General features: G+C 41.5%; 1 long non-coding RNA gene across 2 annotated transcripts in view; it reads left to right on the top strand.

Moving 5' to 3' along the window:
• The first annotated feature begins 639 nt into the window (after positions 1 to 639).
• The window catches only part of LOC310843034, a 34411-nt gene continuing 13683 nt past the window's right edge, over positions 640 to 21367 (top strand). For both annotated transcript variants that reach the window (XR_014563477.1, XR_014563478.1), the window contains exon 1: positions 640 to 794. This is a non-coding gene — a long non-coding RNA (uncharacterized lncRNA). The remainder of the gene's footprint in view (positions 795 to 21367) is intronic.

Here is a 21367-nt window from a genome sequence, read left to right as displayed (position 1 = left end):
GATTAGCTCCTTGCATACTTTCACCAAGCTGACCACCTCATGGCTCCCCTCCCAATAGGCAACAGCAACATACCTTCTGGGAAGCAAGTGCAGCTCTGCACTCCACGCAGCAAGCCACTTCTGGTATAGAAGCAGCAGATATGAAAGACATCAAGGAGATCCAAGCTGATACGTTTAAACGGGAGCAATACATTTTAGCCCTTGTTTGCAGTGAGGAATACAAATGCAAGGGAAACACAATACTTGTTTAACAGTTCAGTTCATTTGCCGGCGATTTGGTATTCCACCCTATGCACAGTCCTCAGAAGGCAAGTGGATGAGGATAATTTAAAATGCTTCCAGATAGAATTTGGAACAACGTTGTTTCTGCAAAGAGCATACTGTTGCAACACCAGGAAAGCTTTCGGCAGATATGCATACTTCTAAACTGAAGGGCAAGGCCAGCCTTTTTGGTTACAAGTGTCCATTTTACAAAGCTAAGCCTGAAGTGATCACAAACCATCTTCACTGTTGGGGTTGGCTGGGAAACATACATTCCAAACTGCTGGTGGCAGATGCTTGTCTCCCTTCCTTTCCTTCTAAAAAGAAAGAAAATACTAAGTACTGTTTTGCTGTTGCTCCAGGTCATGGCAGCAGAAAGGACCATTTGCCCCCATCAACACCACCATGGAAAGATGCTTTGAGGTATCTCACAATGAACATGGGCTGCAGGGGCTGGGAGGACAAGGAGAGATGGCTGACCATAGGAACACAAGAAGCTGATGTAAACAGAGTAAGAGGCTTGATCCACCCAGGTCTGTATTTATACTGACTAATAACAGCTTAAAACCATGGAGAAACCTGGCCTGAACAAAGACCTTGGATTCTTATCTCATTATACATGACAAAGCCATTTTTCACCTTTTCACCCCTTGCTTCTTCCTGTAAGACCTATTGCAGTTGTTAAGAGTCGTCAACAGGCTCATCACAGCTATCTGCCAATCACCCATTCCCACCAGCCTTCTGAGTAATACCCCTTCCCACCTTCTCACTATATAGAAGGGTCTGGAAACTTCTGTTTCAGTGTATCTGAAGAAGTGTGCATGCACACGAAAGCTCATACCAAGAACTGACTTAGTTGGTCTTTAAGGTGCTACTGGAAGGATTTTTTTTTGTTTTGACTATGGCAGACCAACACGGCTACCTATCTGTAGCTTTCCAGGTGTTCAGACTGGCCCCTCTTCTACTTGGAAATTCTGGAAATTGAACCTTGGATGTTTGGCATGCAAACCCAATACCCTCCCACTGAGCTATTGCCCACCATTTATAGTGGTATAGGTGCTCTTTGGTGCAATGTTTTTAAGAGTAAATTTTGGACTCTGTGTGGCAATGTGAGAAACTGTGGTGGCATAAGGGTTTTTGGGAGAGTCCCAGCATTTGGAGACCAGTTAGAGACTATGGCATGTTGTCCCACGTTGCTATAATGACCTTCTGTTCTAAATGCTCCCCACCAGCACATTTTATAAACTCTAAAATAAAATTACAGGAACTTTTTGTGAGAGAAAATGTTGCCCTCATTTTAAATGTATCTTTTGGTTATATGCAGAATCTGTTATGACCTATATATGATTGCTGTGCATACTGAAATAGACCACATTGCTAAGCTTGCTTTTATTTATGTCTTCAGCTCTTCATTCCATATTCAGTTCTTTGCCCTTAGTTACTTCATAGAGGCACACACATCACATTTATTTTCTGGAATGCTACTTTGTGTATTTATTTTCTCTTGCACTATTATGTGTGGTATTTAATAAAGTTAAGCTGTGCAAACTGGTGTGTGTGTGTGTGTGTGTGTGTGTGTGTGTGTTTACACCTAAGGTGAAAGGTCAAGAATATTTACCCCTTGTGGACAAGTGTTCATATCCATCTACCTGTCTTCTGATACAGAAAACTTGAGCTTGAGGCAGGAAAATTGTGTCCCTTCTCTGTTGGCGGAATCTACTGCTTCAGGCTGATTAATGTTTAGATTCTGAGTTGAAGATGTCTTCCCTGCTCAAGAAGGAGAAATAGTAAGTAGACCAGAATCTGGAGTGTCTGAAGCTAGCCAGCTCTTCTACTTTCTTGCCTATTCTTCCTAGAATGAATTATCTTTAAAATTAGTTCAATAGAGCAGAAATCTATTGGAACCATTGCTTATCTCTGGAGTTCACTGAAAGACAGGTTATGTATGACAATTACATGATAGGGGCAGATGATAATATGTCCAATTAACAAACCAATCATATCACATTAAATTATACCAATACATAATAAACTCAAAATATTTAGCTGAATTTTAAATTTTTGTTGGAGGTACCCATGCTTCAAGTTCAGAAAGGGTACAATCATCTCACATTTCTGCTGCTTTGATGTTCACAAGTCCCATCTTTCCGTCTCTTTGTTGTTATCCTTTACAAATCCCGTCTTCCAATCTTCTTGTTGTTATCATTTTTCTTCTTAATAACCTCTGAGTTATCTCCACAAGCCAGTTGAAGCAAACATTGTTGTAGTCCTGTGTGGATTTTCACGCTGATCCAGTGGCATAGCGTGGGTTGTCAGCACCCGGGGCAAGGCAAGTAATTTGCACCCCCTAACCCGTGGATTTGCGCCCCCTAACCTGTGGATTTGCGCCCCCTAACCCTAACCCCCAGATGTTGCAGCCGGCCCCTCCTGCACCCCCCACGCCACGCCACTGCGCTGATCCAAAAGGCCTATTCAAACGGCAGGCACCATTTCAGAAATTCCCATAAAATACAGTCTAAGCGTCTGCTCATTAACTTTCCCAGACCAGTTGCTCCATAAATCAGCCTTTTCAGGGGAGTTCTTGCCAAATCAAACGTAGAATTCAGATATGATAACAGAGCAGTGGCTCCTTCCCTTTTGACTGTAAATCTTGCAACAAAGTCTGTCTCATAATGGCGGTTCCCAATTAGAACTGCATCATCCAAAAGCCTTTCATTTCCTTTCCAGATGTTCCGCAAAACAGAGCCTTTAGTTAATAATTTTATTTCCACACAGTTTATTTTCCCATCTCACTTGCTAATCAATCATGTGGCGGTTCTTCTTGGGGAGGGGTTGTTAGGCGGACACTGGCAATACTTGCTGGGGCTTATGGGAGTTGTAGTTCAGCAACATTTGGAAAGCCAAAGTTCCCCACACTTGCTTTCGCACTCCGAACACTCCTGACGTTTTGAATACTGTGACCTTATTTGCCATCAAATGCTCCTTCTAAGTCGAACACGTACGAGAAAGTTTGTCACACAAAAACTTATTCACCAACAGATACAGAATCATAATACACTTTGTGACTTAGATATAACCATCAGTATAAGTGAGAGGGAAGACAAGTGATAAAGAGTCTGGAAACCCAGCCTTATGAGCAACAGTTGAGAGAGTTTGATATGTTTAGCCTGGGAAAGAGGAGACTAAGAGGAGATATGATAGCCACCTTCAAATATCTAAAGAACTGTCACATGGAAGATGGAGCAAGCTTCTATTCTCCTGCCTTGGAGGGTAGGACCCTACCAACGACTTCAAGTTACAAGAAAGGAGATTCCAACTAAACATCAAGAATAACTTTCTGTTGTTGTTTTTTAAAAGATATTTATTAAAGTTTCAAAAATTATATAAAAACAAAACAATAATACAAACAAAACAAAAACAAAAACAAGTATAATTTCAATCCCTTATTTTCTTATAACTTACTTCCCCGACCTCCTTGTACCTCCCCTTTCTGTATTCCAGTTTCTAATTATTAATTCAGCAAATCCTCTCCCTTATTTTCATTTGATTTTTAACCTTTCTTTTCTTTTTACTTAATCATTACAGCTGAAAACCACTTAATTTCTAAACCAATGTCATTCTAACATTCATTAATTTTGCAATGTTTCCTAAGATAATCCTTAAATTTCTTCCAATCTTCTTCCGCCGTCTCTCTTCCCTGGTCTCGGATTCTGCCAGTCATTTCTGCCAGTCCCATATAGTCTATCACCTTCATCTGCCATTCTTCCAAGGTGGGTAGATCTTGTGTCTTCCAATACTTTGCGATGAGTATTCTTGCTGCTGTTGTAGCATACATAAAGAATGTTCTATCCTTCTTTGGCACCTATTGGCCGACCATACCCAGGAGAAAGGCCTCTGGTTTCTTCAGGAAGGTATATTTAAATACCTTTTTCAGTTCATTATATATCATTTCCCAGACCGCCTTAATCTTTGGGCATGTCCAGCAGAGGTGAAAGAATGTACCTTCAGTCTCTTTACGTTTCCTTCATTTATTATCAGGCAAGTGGTAAATTTTTGCAAGCTTGACTGGGGTCATGTACCACCTATAAATCATTTTCATAATATTCTCTTTTAAGGCATTACATGCCGTAATTTTCATACCGGTGGTCCACAACTGTTCCCAGTCAGCAAACATAATGTTATGACCAATATCTTGTGCCCACTTGATCATAGCTGATTTAACCGTTTCATCCTGCGTATTCCATTTCAACAGCAAGTTATACATTCTTGACAAATTCTTAGTTTTGGGTTCTAACAATTCTGTTTCCAATTTTGATTTTTACACCTGGAAGCCAATCTTCCTGTCCAACTTATAAGCCTCCATTATTTGATAATAATGAAGCCAGTCTCGCACTTTATCTTTTAATTTCTCAAAACTCTGCAATTTCAATTTATCCCCTTCTTGTTCCAGAATTTCCCAATATTTCGGCCATTTGGACTCCATATTGAGTCTTTTCCCAGCCTTTGCCTCCATTGGCGACAACCACCTTGGGGTTTTATTTTCCAAGAATAACTTTCTGACTGTAAGAGCTGTTAGACAGTGGAATGGACTCCCTCAGGACTCGGGAGGTGGCGAGTTCATCTTTTTAAGCAGAGGTTGGGTGGCCATCTGTCATGGATGCACTAGTGGAGATTTCTGCATTGCAGGAGTTTGGACTCGGTGACACTTGGGGTCCAATCCAACTCTACAGGTACCTATGTACCTGCTTGACTGCTTCAAACCGCACAACTGGGACTTTTATATGCACCACATAATATGAGTTCTGTATTTGTAAGGAACCAGCCACTCGGTGTGGTGGCCACTTAACATTAGGCAGGCATTTTCACTGTATTTTATTTGGTACCTATTAAAAGCATTTTGTTGAAACAGCCTACTCAGACATGTCCTTTGAACGTGAAACTAAACGATGCACATTTAATTTAAAACCCTTGGTTTCATTATATTTTGAGCAATCATTTGTTTTTAACGTTTAATTTTATAGGTATTTTCTAATGAAAGTTTCATATTGTTTTGTTGATTAAACGGTATATAAAACTTATTGAATAAAAATAAACGAGACTGATTAAAAATGGCATTGGAATAAACTGAGTAGTAGCTTTAAGAAAGATATGAGATCTAAGATAAACTAAGAATTAGTCAATCTATGATAAAAGTGTGTACTGGCAACATATAAGTGAAACAGGGAATAGACAGGAGGTCGGGTCTATAGTCCAAATACCATTTTTTTGCTTTATTATCTTGTAATTAATATTGTGTTTATCTCTATTTTCATTTGTATTCTTGTTTTTCTTGTTTTTTTTCTTTTCTTTTGGTGTATCAAAAATAAATAAATAAATAGGCTTCCCAAGTTATAAATTTAGTTACAAATAAATAATTTGAGGTTGTTGGGCTTTCTTCTAAGGAAGTGTGGGGAAAGTGGTCTGAAGACTATACTGGCTGTTTTCCAATGCACTTATTTTCAAGGCAAAGAATGCATATTTGAGCATCAAATCAAAGGCACTTGCAGGCAGGACTCCAATGCAAGGAGAGAAGGGATCAGCTGAGTCAGAAAGACAAGCAGTGAAAATAGCAGAGGTGCTTCAGAGTCAGGGCCTGACACCAGGACTCAGCCTGCCACACAGGAGTCCCTTGAGTCACAGGCTTCGAACAAACCACACATTTAAAGCACATGGCTTTTCCCAAAGAATCCTTCGAACTGCAGTTCACTCCTCACAGAGCTGTAATTCCCAGCATCCTTAATGAAATATGGTTCCAAGGATTTGCTGGGGGAAATCACATGCTTTAAAAGTATGGTGTGTTAGCAGCCTGAGCTGACATGTGTATTGTGAGAGTCGGTGGGGAGTTCCGCCTTGATTAATATTTACCTTACATTTTTCATACTCGGAATTTATGGAATATGCGGATTTTTTACCTCCAGGATAAACATCTGCTTTCTGTAGTCTGTTTTTGAAGAGGCTTTTGTGGCACTTTTACCAAGGGAGTGAGGGAGAAAGATAATATGCCCGCTCCAGGTAGGACTCCTAGTTTGGCCTTAGGCAATGATTTGTTCCAAGCAATTTTGTACAGGTGTGTGGGTGTATTTTCATAATTAGGAAAACTTAATATTAAATCATTCCTCCCACCAAAGGTGACATCAATATGCACACCCACTTCACTTTCTGTGCTCCAGCTTTCAGGACCTAACACAAAGCCTTGAATGAAGGTGGCAGGTATTAATAGAAATTCATTTTAAACCAGCCCACTATTACATAAGCCCATAAATTTTAAAGTGACTTGGAAAAGGCATATTTTGAAGTATAAATTGTAGGCCTTTACATCAAAGTCTGACTCTTGACAGGCTGAATGGCTCCAGTCCTTCACTATTTATAATGACAACCTTTGCTCCGATATTTGGGTAAGATATCTGTGAGGTGTGTTTATCTGCCACATATAACTCTAGATAAGACTGTGAGTTGAAATGACTCTTGTGTACAGAATCACAGAATTGTACGTTTCCGAGCACAATTCAAAGTGTTGGTGCTGACCTTTATAGCCCTAAATGGCCTCGGTCCAGTATATCTGAAGGAGCGTCTCCACCCCCATCGTTCTACCCGGACACTGAGGTCCAGCACCGAGGGCCTTCTGGCGGTTCCTTCACTGCAAGAAGCCAAGTTACAGGGAACCAGGCAGAGGGCCTTCTCGGTAGTGGCGCCCTCCCTGTGGAACGCCCTCCCACCAGATGTCAAAGAGAACAACAACTATCAGACTTTTAGAAGACATCTGAAGGCAGCCCTGTTTAGGGAAGCTTTTAATGTTTGATGTATTACGGTATTTTAATATTTTTTTGGAAGCCGCCCAGAGTGGCTGGGGAAGCCCAGCCAGATAGGCAGGGTATAAATGAATATTATTATTATTATTATTATTATTATTATTATTATTATTATTATTATTTTACTGTCAGAAAGCTCTTCCTGATGTTTAGTCTTGCAACTTGAGTAAAAGTACTGGGATGGATTTGGACTAAGACATTCTTCAAGCAGAGTATACCCATTGAATTCAATGGAGCCTGTTAGTCACAACCTAGTTCAGTAGCAGTTGGTGAGGCAGCACAGGTGGGATTCTTTTGCATTCTCAGCTTCCCAGCTCTGAAGATCAATGCTACTTAACAAGAGGCAGGGACCCGAAGGTGCAGGAAGCTCAGTGCAGTGAGATGAAGTCTACCTGGTCTCCTGCCCCCACAGTCCACACCATGCTACGTTCCCTGTGCCTTGCTCCTCTCCTCTCCCTTTTGGTAACCGACAGCAACCCATGATGTTGGGAAGCCAGGAGAGCAGCAGAGCCCCACGCATTCCACCCTACCAGTCGCTACTGATCAAACTGAAGTCCCGTTGGGTCTGCTATGGCCCAGGTTGAATCCAGCCAATGATGATTTTTGACGTCCAAGATTCCTAGGAAGTAAGAACCCAGCAGCTTCTCCAACATATGTTACATTACCCAAAAGTGTGTGGAGCTTGAATCTTCTCCCTCATTCATTCAGAATTATTTCTCTCCTTGTTTGTCAACAAGCAAAACTGTAGCCTGTTCTCATCTCTATTTTTTTCAGAATGCTGGCTCGGTATTTTCTCCTGTCCTGTGTCCTTCAATATCCAATCATTTTCACCTCATGGTAAGGGCACAGTGCTATGGCCCAATAGTCAGTAGTAGACAGCCTGGTGTAGGCCCACTGTTCACCTGACCTCTGGTCCCTCATGTTCCTGTTCCTTATACTCAGAGGGAGAGCAGGGAAGGAGGGAAGTCAATGCACTATTGGTCATTTGCTCCATGGTGACCTCCCTGCTGTCTTGCCCTTCCCTCTCTACCTCCTGGTAACCAGCAGCAATGTGACCAATGGGAGATCAGGTGAGCAATACCATCCCATTACACTGTCCACTACTGCCCACAACTCCACAACACAGAAGTGCTGTACAGCAATTTGAGGATTTAAGATAATACACTTCCCCCAAATCACATGAAGCTGCCACAATCTATAAATTGGTTCACTAAAGTTAGCACTATGGGTGACAAATTGGCTAGGTTTGTCTGAGTCCTGACAACTCCTGTCATACTTAACCATTACCCATGCAGGCTGGAGCTGATGCAAGTTTATGTTCAGGAATAGCTCAAGGGCCATGAGTTCCCTATCTCAGGTGTAAGTTGATCTAAGAAGAAAGGAGCAACCCCACCAAGAAGACCTTATCCCTAGTAGTCAAACATCTTACCTCAGAAGAGTCAGGTCTTCTAATGATGGTCTTAATAACCAGTGCCAACATCCTGTTCATGCCCCAAATATTTTTCCTTGCTAAGCTCATATTTCAAATATGCAAGTTGGCAAAATAACTTTGTTGTTGTTGTTTCTGGCTGTACCATTATTTTCCATATTATGGAGATCGGTTTAGCTCCAACTATGAAGCTCACAATCTCTCACTTTTTTTATTTTTTAGTGTAACTACACTTTGGGTAATCATACAAGCCTGTTCAGGACTCGAGCCAGCAGAAATATTATGTGGTTTATCTTCCACTCACTGGAAGCAAATGAGATTACTCATCCTTTTGAGCTAATCAGCATAATTCTAATTATCACACGGGCACATTTTTAGCCACTTCTATTTAAAAATCCTACAGAGAAATAAAATGCATTGGAGAGAAAGAGATGATGTTCTAAACTTCCAGTTTTGCTTTCCAGCCACCACATAACACATGTACAGGATTATCAAGTCCCACACTATTTCCTAACTTCTATGTGAGCAATGTATTTATAATAATTATTATTTGAGGTTATCTTGCTCTGGGCTACAGCAGACACAGCATAGCTCTCCCTCGGCCCTAGGCAAAGCGAGTAATCAAAAAAATTTGTACACACAAAATCCAGTTTGTTGCATTGCTCTCGTTATGCACACTAATCCTTATAATTATGCAAAGTAGGGTTATAAACAAGTCACAACTGTGGACCAAACTGTAAGTTAATATGGCCACTTATATTGTTGGAGTGGTTGCAGATTAGTCCTTAATTATTGGTTGTTTCTTTCCCTTGAAAGAAATTCAAGGAACAATCCACTTCTGTGTCCTCGGACTTTGGGTTTAAAGGGAGTGATGGGGAACTGAGGCACAACTTCACCTATGAAATTATTCCCTAGATTGTGCATCAATCAATACGCACTTTCTGTACACATGGAGAGCTTTGTGAAAAGGTCTGCAGTGTGAGTGTCCCAACCAACTGTGAGGGGAACTTTCATATTAATAATATAAAATCTAAATTAGTGTTCCATAATTGTACCAGTAAGACAGATAATTCCACACACCTTTGATGCCTGGCAGGAGTGCCCCTAAAATCTGAAAGTGTTGGGATAAAGCTAATGTCAAAGGTATTGACCAAAATGTGGGAAACTTCTCTTAGGAATATCATAGAACTGCAAGGACATAATATCCCCTCTGTTACACAAACTGTTGCTAATTACTCCTTCTGCTATCTCAGTCTGGATTCCTCACTCCCCATTTCATGCCTTGAGCTACCTGATTTTCCTTCTTCCACAGCAGGAATGATAATCTTTCATCTTAATGGTTCTTTATTTAGATTGTTTCTTTAACAGCCGTGCAACATATTCGGCTTCTGAAGTATTGGACTGAGCATTTCCATCAGTTCAATATTTGTTGCAAGCATATTAAATTTTATTCCTCGCCAAAGCGACAAATGCAAATCTTTTGTAGAAAGGAAATCTATTATAGGAGCTTATCGTTGCAAAAACAAAACAAAACAAAACAAAAACCCACAGATGGAAAGGGATTGCTTCCTTATCCCTCTTCAACCTTATTCTCTGAGGTAGGAGTTGGATGAACAGATGTTTAATCTTGGACCTTTTACAGATTAATTTTTAAATAGTGAGGTTCTCAATAACAAGTGCATTCATCAAGAGTTTGCCAATTTGTCACCATGCCACAAGCAACATGTTGCTCAACTGTTCATGAATGTGAGATAATCAAATACCTAAAAAAATATGAAAAAAATAAAATTAAATAAACCTGTAGTATTCATCATCAGCTTAATCTCTACTCAGAAGTAAGCTGGCATGTATGCTGCACCAGCAAGGACCTAACAGCTAGAACTTCCTGAAATTCCATAGCTCACTGATGTGGGTATTTGCAGGATGGGAGTCCTTCACATATACATGAAGGCTTCCCTTATGGCAGATGTGAGCAAATATTTTTTTGAAACTGAAAGCCACATTCCTTTGGTGGCTAGTAGTTAGGGGATCAGGACGCAGGTGGCACTGTGGTCTAAACCACTGAGCCTCTTGGGCTTGCCGATCAGAAGGTTCGCGGTTCAAATCCTCATGATGGGGTGAGCTTCCGTTGCTCAGTCCCAGCTCCTGCCAACCTAGCTGTTCAAAGGCATGCCAAAAACTGCAAGTAGATAAATAGGTACCGCTCTGGTGGGAAGGTAAACAGTGTTTCCATGTGCTGCTCTGGTTTCGGTTTTCCGTTGTACTAGAAGCGGCTTAGTCATGCTGGCCACATGACCCGGAAAAACTGCCTGCAGACAAACACAGTCTCCATCGGCCTGTAAAGTGAGATGAGCACCGCAACCCCAGAGTCGTCTGCGACTGGACTTACCTTCCAGGGGTCCTTAACCTTTACCTTTTAGTTAGGGGATCAAATGCTGACAATAGGTAGTGGGGGCAAAGCCAAAAGCAATGAATGGGGGTACCCCCTTTTCCCTCCCCATCTTCAGTCATCGTTCATCCATTCATTATATCTTCCATTCATTCACTCACTTTCATAAACCAGTTTGAGGGCCATTGTAGTGTAGCGATTAGAGTGTAAGACTCTAACCACTTAACATCTAACCACTAAACATGGACCACTTATAAACGCCATCACCAATTCCTCAAAAAAATTGATGAATGGGGTCTCCAGATTTTTTTTTTACACATCACTTGGTAAGACAGGCGAACTAATGGCAGTGTACTGGAAGAAGCAAAGATCACCAGTGTTGAAGCAATGATTCTTCAACATCAACTTCGTTGGACTGGTCACATTGCGTGAATGCCTGATTATAGTCTTCCAAAGCAACCATTCTATTCTGAACTTAAAAATGGAAAGCGTAATGCCTCTCTAAAGGCAAATCTTAAAAAAAAAAATGTAGCATAAACACTGACAACTGGGAAACACTGGCCTGCGAGTGCTCCAATTGGAGAACAGCCTTTACCAAAGGTGTCATGGGCTTTGAAGACACTTGAACTCAGGATGAAAGGGAGAAATGTACTAAGAGGAAGACACATTTGGCAAATCCTCACCATGATCAACTCCCGCCCGGAAACCTATTTCCCCACCATGGAAGGATGTATGGATACAGAATTGGCCTCCATAGTCACTTACAGACTCATTGTTAAACCATGTTCACGGAAGATAATCTTACTCGGCTACGAGTGACAGAAGAAGAAGAAGAAGAAGAAGAAGAAGAAGAAGAAGAAGAAGAAGGGAGTGTCAGACTAAGAGCTGGGATCAAAGGAGGAAGAAGCTGCATTTAAGTCACCAGTTGGATCCGATATTTTTTATCATGAGTGTTGAGTGCAAGGTGTGGGCTGCAAATGGGATTCTGTGTGTACAATTTGCATGGGGGTCCTCACCTTTATGACTCTTATTGGGTGCTCATGTGTATTTTGTTGTCCCCACTGGTTTTCCCTGTGTCAAGCATGGAGCTTTCTCCAGGAAGGCTCCTTAAATGGCCTAACAGTAAGTATGCCTTGGGACTTGGAGATCAGCTGTAGATGAGACCATTTGCTAGGGTCACACTGCTTGGTAAGAGCTGTTTTACTGGGTGTAATCTGATGTTCTATTTTCCAACTATATTTGGCTCTTTTTGGCAAGTTAAGAATACCTGAAATTAGGGGGTGAGAAGCAAAATTTAATTATTTGATTGCTTGATTTGGACCCAAATAACAAGTCAAACTGGAAACAAGTCAAATTGGATCCAGAAACAAGGCAACAGATACAAGGCTAATCCTGTGACTGGTGCTCATTCACAGTTCATGAACTGATGTGAAGGTGTCCTGACAGCCAAGATGGCTTGTGGCAGGGGATTCAGAAGTCTAAGCAGAAAATAATGGAACTGCTATCTATGACAGAGGCTTTCAACCTTTTTGAGTCCATGGGTCCCTTGACCAACTACATTCCTTCTGCAGTTGCCCTGTGGGGAAATGTGCTCCGAACCTCATATCCCAATTATATCACCCTTTGCTTGCAGAGCCAACAGCCCTCGCTCCTTTTCAAACACCTTCCTACCAAGCGCTAGCTCGGTTTTTTCCCTTTATGCTGCAGGCACCAAATTCTGCAGGGCACCAGAAGGCTAAGAGGGGGAAAAGTGAGTCGACACTTGACGGCAGCGGCACACATGCCCTCACTCACTCGGTGCAAGCCTGCTTGCTCGGTTTGCTGCCTGCCGTGGCTACTGCAGCACAAAGCAGCCAGCTAAGCCGGGAGGTGCCGCGTCCAGTCTCCGCCTCTTCCCCGCAGGTTGGAAACTCTGGGAAAGGTGTGGGGCACCGGAAGGATCTTTGCACCACAGCACCAGATAGGCTTAAGATGGCCATGGGTACTATGCCCATGGGTACCGATGGTCTTCTTTTTAATCCCATTTCCAGCTATAAGCTCTCTCTTTGTCTCATTTTTCCCCCTTCCCACTGCAAATGCTTAATTTAACACACTGTGCTGATACTGCTTAAATATAAGCCACATTTCTGGGCATCCAGTTATAAAAATTGCATTTAATTAATGTATTGACAACACATGACTGTTTGACTAATCAAAGTTGTTTATGTTGATTCCTACAGAATTTTCATTGTGGCTTTGGTCTATGAGTTGTTTTGTGATTTTAAATAATTCAAACCTAATTATTAGCATACATTACATTTTAATAACACCAAAAAATGTCATTTCCCTCTCAGTGTGAGAAAGCTTTTGATAAGTTTTCCTCTAGTTTAAACAAGAGTGTTATAATTCTCCAACATTACAGTAGGCTGGGAAATATTCTTCAAAATGGGAAAGTTTATTTATAAAAGTACCAATTCAGATTCCGATAGCTCATTATCCTACTTTCAGAGTTCTCTTCAGAAACTCAGAGCATCTTTCAGAACTAGTTAAAAGACTCTCTCCTCTAATTTCTACCAAACTGTGTAGGCCTGGGGCTTAATTAGAAATTTTTAAAGTTTCATCTTCTTCTGGTTGAAGCACAGACAATGTCACCTACCCGTGTAATTACTGTTCTACAGACAAAACAATGGCTTCTCTTGAACGCAAGGAAGAAAAGGAGAACGTCTCTCCCACCAGACATAACTCAATGTTGAATTTATTTGATGTGAAGGAAATACATACAAACAGTGAACGTATGTAATCCACTTTCAAAAGCTGCAGTGATGACTATGAGCTTTTGTGACTTTTTAAAAACTATTAGATAAAATCGGGAAAAATTGGTCTACCATTTACTAGTTACTATAATCCATGGTAGTTGCTTGGATGTTCCAGGTTTGCATGGAATATATGAGATGTTTGTAACAAACCAGAAAGGATAGGGGTTCATCACACACTGCTGATGAGCTTCTAGAGAAATCTGGCTGGGTGGGTGTTATTTGAATGGTGGTGAAATGCTAGACAGACCTTTGGGTTGTTCTGGTACTTCCCTACATTCTCACAGATGACTGTTTTTTGTATTTGCACGGGTTTGCAATTTTGCAATTGGCAAGCCAAGGACAGGAGGATGGGATCAGAGAGAAGTTTGGTTTGGTTTGCATTTCAATATGAACCTACCCAAAATAGGTAAAGGTACCCCTGCCCGTTCGGGCCAGTCTTGCCAGACTCTAGGGTTGTGAACTCATCTCACTCTATAGGCCGGGAGCCAGCGCTGTCCGCAGACACTTCCGGGTCACGTGGCCAGCGTGACAAGCTGCATCTGGCGAGCCAGCACAGCACACGGAACGCCGTTTACCTTCCCGCTGGTAAGCGGTTCCTATTTATTTACTTGCACCCGGAGGTGCTTTCGAACTGCTAGGTTGGCAGGCGCTGGCACCGAATGACGGGAGCGCCCCCCGCCGCGGGGATTCGAACCGCCGACCATGCGATCGGCAAGTCCTAGGCGCTGAGGTTTTACCCACAGCGCCATCCGCGTCCCCCAAAATAACATGAGACAAAACACAACTATCCTTCAAAATTCACACTTCTCCCAATTTTGTGGTTAAGTTTGTCAGTCAAAATATGTGTACAATAATACAGTGGTACCTCGGTTTTCGAACAGCTTAGTTCACGAACAACTTGGAACATGAACGCTGCAAAACCAGAAGTAGGTGATCTGGTTTTTGAACATTTTCGGAAGCCGAACGCACTCCATTTTCAGTCCCCCTGTGTTTCCTGTTGTGCTGCTAATTTGCGTCCCCCCATTGTAATTCAAGCCTTCCGTTTCCGACTGCAGTGTTCTGAGGTGATATTTGCAACTTATATTTGCTGCTTTTGTTTTTGCTATTTATTTTGCGTTTTTTGTTTTGAAGCTTTTTCAGTTAATTTGTTTTTCTGACTGTGTGGAACCTAGTTCAACTATTGATTGATTGATTGATTGTGTGACTGCGGAAATGGATAAAAGCCCCCCATCCAAACAATGTCTATCATCAGTGCAGGTGAGAGAAAAAATAATTTTAATTTTTATCATCTACAATACTTTTTTATTTTATAGTACACTACATTAATTATTGCTTTCATTTTATGGATCAAATATCTTGTTAGATAGTAAAATTCATGCTAAATTGCTGTTTTAGGGGTTGTTTTTAAAAGTCTGCAGCAGATTAATCCATTCTGCATTACTTTCTATGGGAAAGTGTGCTTTGGTTTTGGAACGCTTTGGTTTTGGAACAGACTTCCAGAACAGATTAAGTTTGAGAACCAAAATACCACTGAAAGGCTTGCAGTTTTGGGTGAGGGCTTTTAAAAAATGCACAAACTGGCAAGGAATCATAGCAGACTGAACTTAAGACTGAAAAAAAATGAGAAACCTGGAGATACCAAAACTGGCAGATTCATCCATCAAATGAATCCATTACAATAGCTGAACACATGCTATTGGAATATAACATGACATGATAAAGTACAACAGCCAGTGTGATCAGCTGTTAATTTTACATGATCAGCTGCTTCATATATATCTATAAATTTAAAGCAAATCCAACTATCAGGAAGGGTGGAGTTGGAAGAATTGTGCTGGTAATGGGGTTGTTGGATCATTCCTCAATATCACCCACTCCCCTAATACTCATTGAAGCTGCCATTTGTATTGTTTTGGGTGTGGGGCACTATTTCAGCAAAACAGTACAGAGGATAAAGGATAGACAAATTCCACCAGCTCTAATCCCCTCCAGATGTATGTGATAGGAGGATGGACAACAGCTTTGATCTCACAGTATCTTTTCTAATTTGTCACTAAATAAGCAAATACAGTGGGTTGGGGGGCTCACATTAAGAACATGTAACTTTGACAGTCAATGTTGCTGGGTGAAACAGAAACTTGGTTTCTGATACATCTTTGGGTTGAAAGATGGTACATAGTTTCAGAATTCTTAAGCTGGTCAGGTAATCAAGTTTGATTGCATTTTTTTCTCTGAGAAAGTGGTCTGCTCTTAATTACTGGATTTGTTGCCTTTTTATCCAGTGTATGATGTATTCTCATTCTGTTGTTAATGTTATCATTCTGCTAAGTGATGTAACACAATGTAATTATCAATATGGTACAATGTAATCAATGAAGGGAATGCATGTGCTGGTCCTCTGGGGATATTTCTGTGCTGTGCTGTTGTTTTTATTCTGTAAAAAGAGGGCACCGTGTTGCACAAATTGGTTTGGGGAAATAGATTGCTCATTAACACACCAAGAGGAAAAGTATGTAATAGAATTTAATTCAGTGGAATTGACTCCTTTGGAAGGCGATGGACTCTCCTTCTTCGGATGTTTTTAAGCAGAGGTTAGATGACCATCTGTCATAGATGCTTTAGTTGAGATTCCTGCCTTGCAGGACTAGATGACTCTCAACATCTTTTCCAACTCTACCATTTTATGATTCTATTGTTTGGAGCTAGAGGTATAGTAAAAGCTATGGTTTTCCCAGTAGTGATGTATGGAAGTGAGAGCTGGACCATAAAGAAGGCTGACCGCTGAAGAATTGATGCTTCTGAATTATGGTGCTGGAGGAGACTCTTGAGAGTCCCATGGACTGCAAGAAGATCAAACCTATCCATTCTTAAGGAAATCAGCCCTCAGCGCTTACTGGAAGGACAGATCCTGAAGCTGAGGCTCCAATACTTTAGCCACCTCATGAGAAGAGAAGACTCCCTGGAAAAGCCCCTGATGTTGGGAAAGATGGAGGGCACAAGGAGAAGGGGACGACAGAGGATGAGATGGTTGGGTAGTGTTCTCGAAGCTACCAGCATGAGTTTGACCAAACTGCGGGAGGCAGTGGAAGACAGAAGTGCCTGGCATGCTCTGGTCCATGGGGTCACAAAGAGTCGGACACGACTAAATGACTAAACAACAACAATTGTTTGGAGTTAGAGGATATGAACATGGCCAAAAGCTGAAGCTGATTTAAATATAACTAGCACCTTTTCTAGCATTTTAGACCATCCTTTTCATCTACCTTTAGTTGCACAAGTGTCTCTGCTGTTGTTTTTCTTTATTTATACTAGCATTTTCACCCTGCTTTTCTGTGACAAGTGCACACAACAGTGGCTTTCAAAGCAAAAGAATGCACAATACAATGCAAATTATAATACAATCATAACCATGAAAAACACAAATATAATAGCAGCATCAACATCACAAAGCATCTCAGTGTGCAGCTAAAACATTATAGGCTCTGAGCAAAAATAACAATAGTGAATGCCTGCATGAATAAAACAGGCTTGAGAGCCCATTTAGAAGCAGTTAAAAGGTGGGGACAAATGATGAAATTCCCATTGAGGGCAATTTAACAATTTGGACCTCTCAGCTGAAAAGGCTCTCTCACACACCCACCAACTGTACTTTCAGTATTGAAGACCCAGTACCACAAAGAGGACCTTGTGAACGTGAAGTGGGTACATTTGCTAACCCAAATACAGGGCAGTATGCAACTAAATAATTGCACTAGCACAAAGATCAGCACTAGCATTCTGGAGGGTGGGAGAGCCCCAGCACGGATTAAGCCTGGGGAAAGAGAAGGGGAGAATATTCCTTTGTACAAGAAAACACATCCAACTTTGCACCAAGTTGCATACAATTGATAAGCAAAATCTTCCTGGGGACTTATTTTGACATGTTGCTAGCATATCTCACAAGTGGTGGAGCTCCAAAAAGCCTTGCTTTCATGATATCAGAATGAACTGCACAAGTGGAAGCTTTAATATATATACACCTAGACCAGGGGTCTGCAACCTTTAAGACAAAAGAGCCACTTGGACCTGTTTCCAAAGGGGAAAAAAAATGGGAGCTGCAAAACTCGTCATTATAAAAATAACTTTTTTGTCACTTTTTTATTATTTCTTTGTTTGACCCCTCAGAATTACTCCTCCTCATAGAAATAAACGATAAATTAACAAGTTACCTTTTTGTGTGTGTGTGTGTGTTCTTCATTCCCCTTCAAAACAGTGACCAGCGTACATGCCCCTTACAATGTAGTGGGCAGGTGGGCGGGAAGGTGACGTCGGGACGGTGCGTGACTAACGCACGCACCGCCCCCATGTGATGTCACAGCCAGTACAGCGCCCGCCACAGTGGGGAGTGTCGGGGCGCACAATGCGCCTCCTCCCCTTGCTAGTATCCGCCCCGGAGCCGCGGCAAAGGTGTAAAAGAGCTACATGCTGCTCCGGAGCCACGGGTTGCAGACCCCTGACCTAGACCACCATGGGAGAAACCACAGAGGCAGTAACTCCTGTGTACCTTCTGTCTGTAACTGGGAGGAAGGCTGATACATATACTACGAATTGGTTCCAATATGTGCAAATCGCTTCTCACACAGCTCAACTCATGGGAACAGTGTAATGTCTATAGATGCTAACATGTATGCTGACTTCTTAAAACAATTCACAAAGCAATGCAGAAATGTGGCAAACCGGATTGGAGCCTGGATGAATGAGAAGTGGAGAGAAAACAAAACTGAAACACTCTAGTAACACATGAGACTCAAACTACTAATGATGGGGACCAGGGGCATTCCAAGGGGGCAAGCGGGGGATGGGCTGCTCCAGGTGCCATTCCAAAGGGGGGTGCCATGCCCCCAGGACATGCACCACGGCCCCTGTGGGTGGCGCACCATGCCCCCTGGGATGCGCGCCATGCCCCCTAGGATGAACTCCGCTCCAGGTACCAGAGCAGGTTGCTTTGTCTCTGATGGTGAAAGACCCTGTGGCCCCAATAGCAAGGTATTGGCAAGGTTGTGATATTAGGAGCCAAATGGAGATAGAGGTGATAGGAACTGGACATCTGCTCTTCTATAGAACTCATTTTCAACCCCAGACCGTCATTTCTCTTGATATGGACTCCTATTATTGGCAAGAAAAAGAGTGCCAGAGGAAGGGGCTGCAGGAGGAAAACAATCCATGTTACCTGTTGTAGAAAATGGTGCTCCAAACAGGTGTGATTCTAATTCTTTCCTGCAGTAAGTGATCCCAAGCTAAGAAGCTGGATTCCCAGTTCTTTCCTGCCCAGGCTGTATCTAGACAATAAGATGAGATCACTGTCTCCAAGGTGCTGCTCCTACAGTTGGCTATCCTTTGTGCATACATAAATCTATTTCTGTCTCGTGGCTCTGCAATATTACATGCCCTTGCTGAAGTCTGCTATCTAAACCTTCCTCCTTACCTGTTGATTCATTGCAGTTGTGGGAATGTTAAGGATAGAGGAAAGGATATACTGAATATTCTTCCTTCACTCACGCTAGTAAGTGATGTAGCAGAGCGTATTCCCCTCAATATAGCTGGAAGCTAGTTTGCAGATTCGTTTGACTCTCTTAGTTAATTTTATTCCTGGTGTCCCCTTTGATCCCTCCTAAAAGAATAAAGACACAAGAGTCTTTCTGAGTAAAGTAATAAAAAGTTTACTGATGTTTCAGTTCACGATTTGATCCCTGAAAGGCAGACTTTATTTGGTAGTTACGCAAAGAAACTGTGAGTTCATCTCATAGGGAGAATGAACTCATGTGCTGCTGGCTAAGAGCCAGCAGACAGCAAAATTACATTAAGAATACAAAATGGCTGCAAAAGAACAGCAGCAAGACAATAGCATTATCAAAACGAACTGAGAAAATGGCTGCATGAATACGCTCTTTTGTAGAGTCAGCCAGAGTCACACCCATCTCCCAGATCACATGCAGGAGGAGGAAGCCCCAGAGCAGTGCCACAAGTTTCACTGACTGGATGTCCCCCTGCATGTGCCCACTCTAGGGAAATAAGGAACGTTGCATTTGACTGTACCAATGGATTACAGAAGTATGTGTGTTCTGAAGAAGTGTGCATGCACACGAAAGCTCATACCAAGAACTAACTTAGTTGGTCTTTAAGGTGCTACTGGAAGGAATTTTTTTGTTTTGACTATGGCAGACCAACACGGCTACCTATGTGTAACTAGAAGTATGTGTGTGCGTGTCTCCACTGTTTCACTGGACTTTGAAGAACTACAGAACCTTCCTGATCAGCTGCACAACAGATTCTCTGGAACCTAACTCACTTCAGAGAGTTCCATTCATTGTAATACAATGGTATATCCAATGAGTAAGTGCATGGGAAGAAAAAGATGCAGATATGAGACTTGAACTTCTCATGCCATAAATGAATTTGTCCCCAAATGCTGTCCACATAATTTCACCATCTATGTTCCAGCATTAGGAAGGTATCAGAATGCAAATCATAGAATCACAGAGTTGGAAGGGACCGTGAGAGTCACCTAGTCCAACTCCCTCCAATGCAGGGATATTTTTGCCCAGTGTGGAGCTCAAACCCACAACCCTGAGATTACTCTCGTGCTCTTCCTCCTGAGCTATGAAAGCATGCATTATCTGTTGCTAAATATATCAGACTAAATATTGAAATATAACATGAAAATTGCATTCTTATTCACAGATTCACTTTAATAAGTTTTCCATATAATTTCACTCAAAATTAGTTTTCCATATCATTTCATTCAACGCTATCATAAGTAGGATGGAGAAATATATCTGCCGCACCACCCAAGGTCTTCAAGATAGATTTGGAGCTCAAAGGTGCTAATTCAGGGTTTTGCTTCTAAAAGGAGTCAGCTGGAAGCTCATCAGTAAGGCATAAAAATGAGGCACCTCCATTGTTTTTGCCCTTCTGGTATGTACATTGAAATGGGGTTAACCGAGTCATATACAATTTCTGTGGTCACACAGGTTTTTCCTGTAATTCATTATGATTTATTACTTTTGTTCCACTTCCTCTGTCACTAACTCTGCAGTCCTATACTCACCTACCTGGCAGTGAACAAAATAGAGGTTACTTCTAAGAAGACATATATAGAATTGCATTGTACATCACAAGGAGCTGTTATTATTAATGATGAAATCCAAGGTGCATTAATGGATCTCTTTCTTTTTCTGTCCCCTTCTTTACTAATGATTTTTTTTAATCCAACTGTACACTTATGCCCTTTTGAACTTAAATATTGTAACCCAGTGTCTGAGGAAAGACTGTTGTTGTTGTTGTTAGGATCACATTGGCTTGGGAAGTAGTTGCCACACCCAATGTGCAGCAAATATTCTTTAGCAGTTGCATTGCTCCTCAATTATTCCTTTCAATCTGCGTGTTTCCATCTTTTAATTTGCATTGTTTTAATAGATTTTCTGACTGGCCTCAAGGTAGTCACATTTGTTTAAATCTTCAATAAATCTTTAATGGGAACCCTTTTATCTCCTGGACCTGAGACTAGTTTGAAACTTGTATGTAAATAAGATCAGCATGAATTATGTTTACTCCCATTATAGCATTTAATCATTCAAATGCATATTGAATTTACTTCCAACAATGG

Source organism: Podarcis gaigeae (genome assembly GCF_964106915.1).
Source record: "Podarcis gaigeae genome assembly, chromosome: 4".
Lineage (NCBI taxonomy): Eukaryota > Metazoa > Chordata > Lepidosauria > Squamata > Lacertidae > Podarcis > Podarcis gaigeae.
This window is presented reverse-complemented; position numbering and strand designations above follow the sequence as displayed.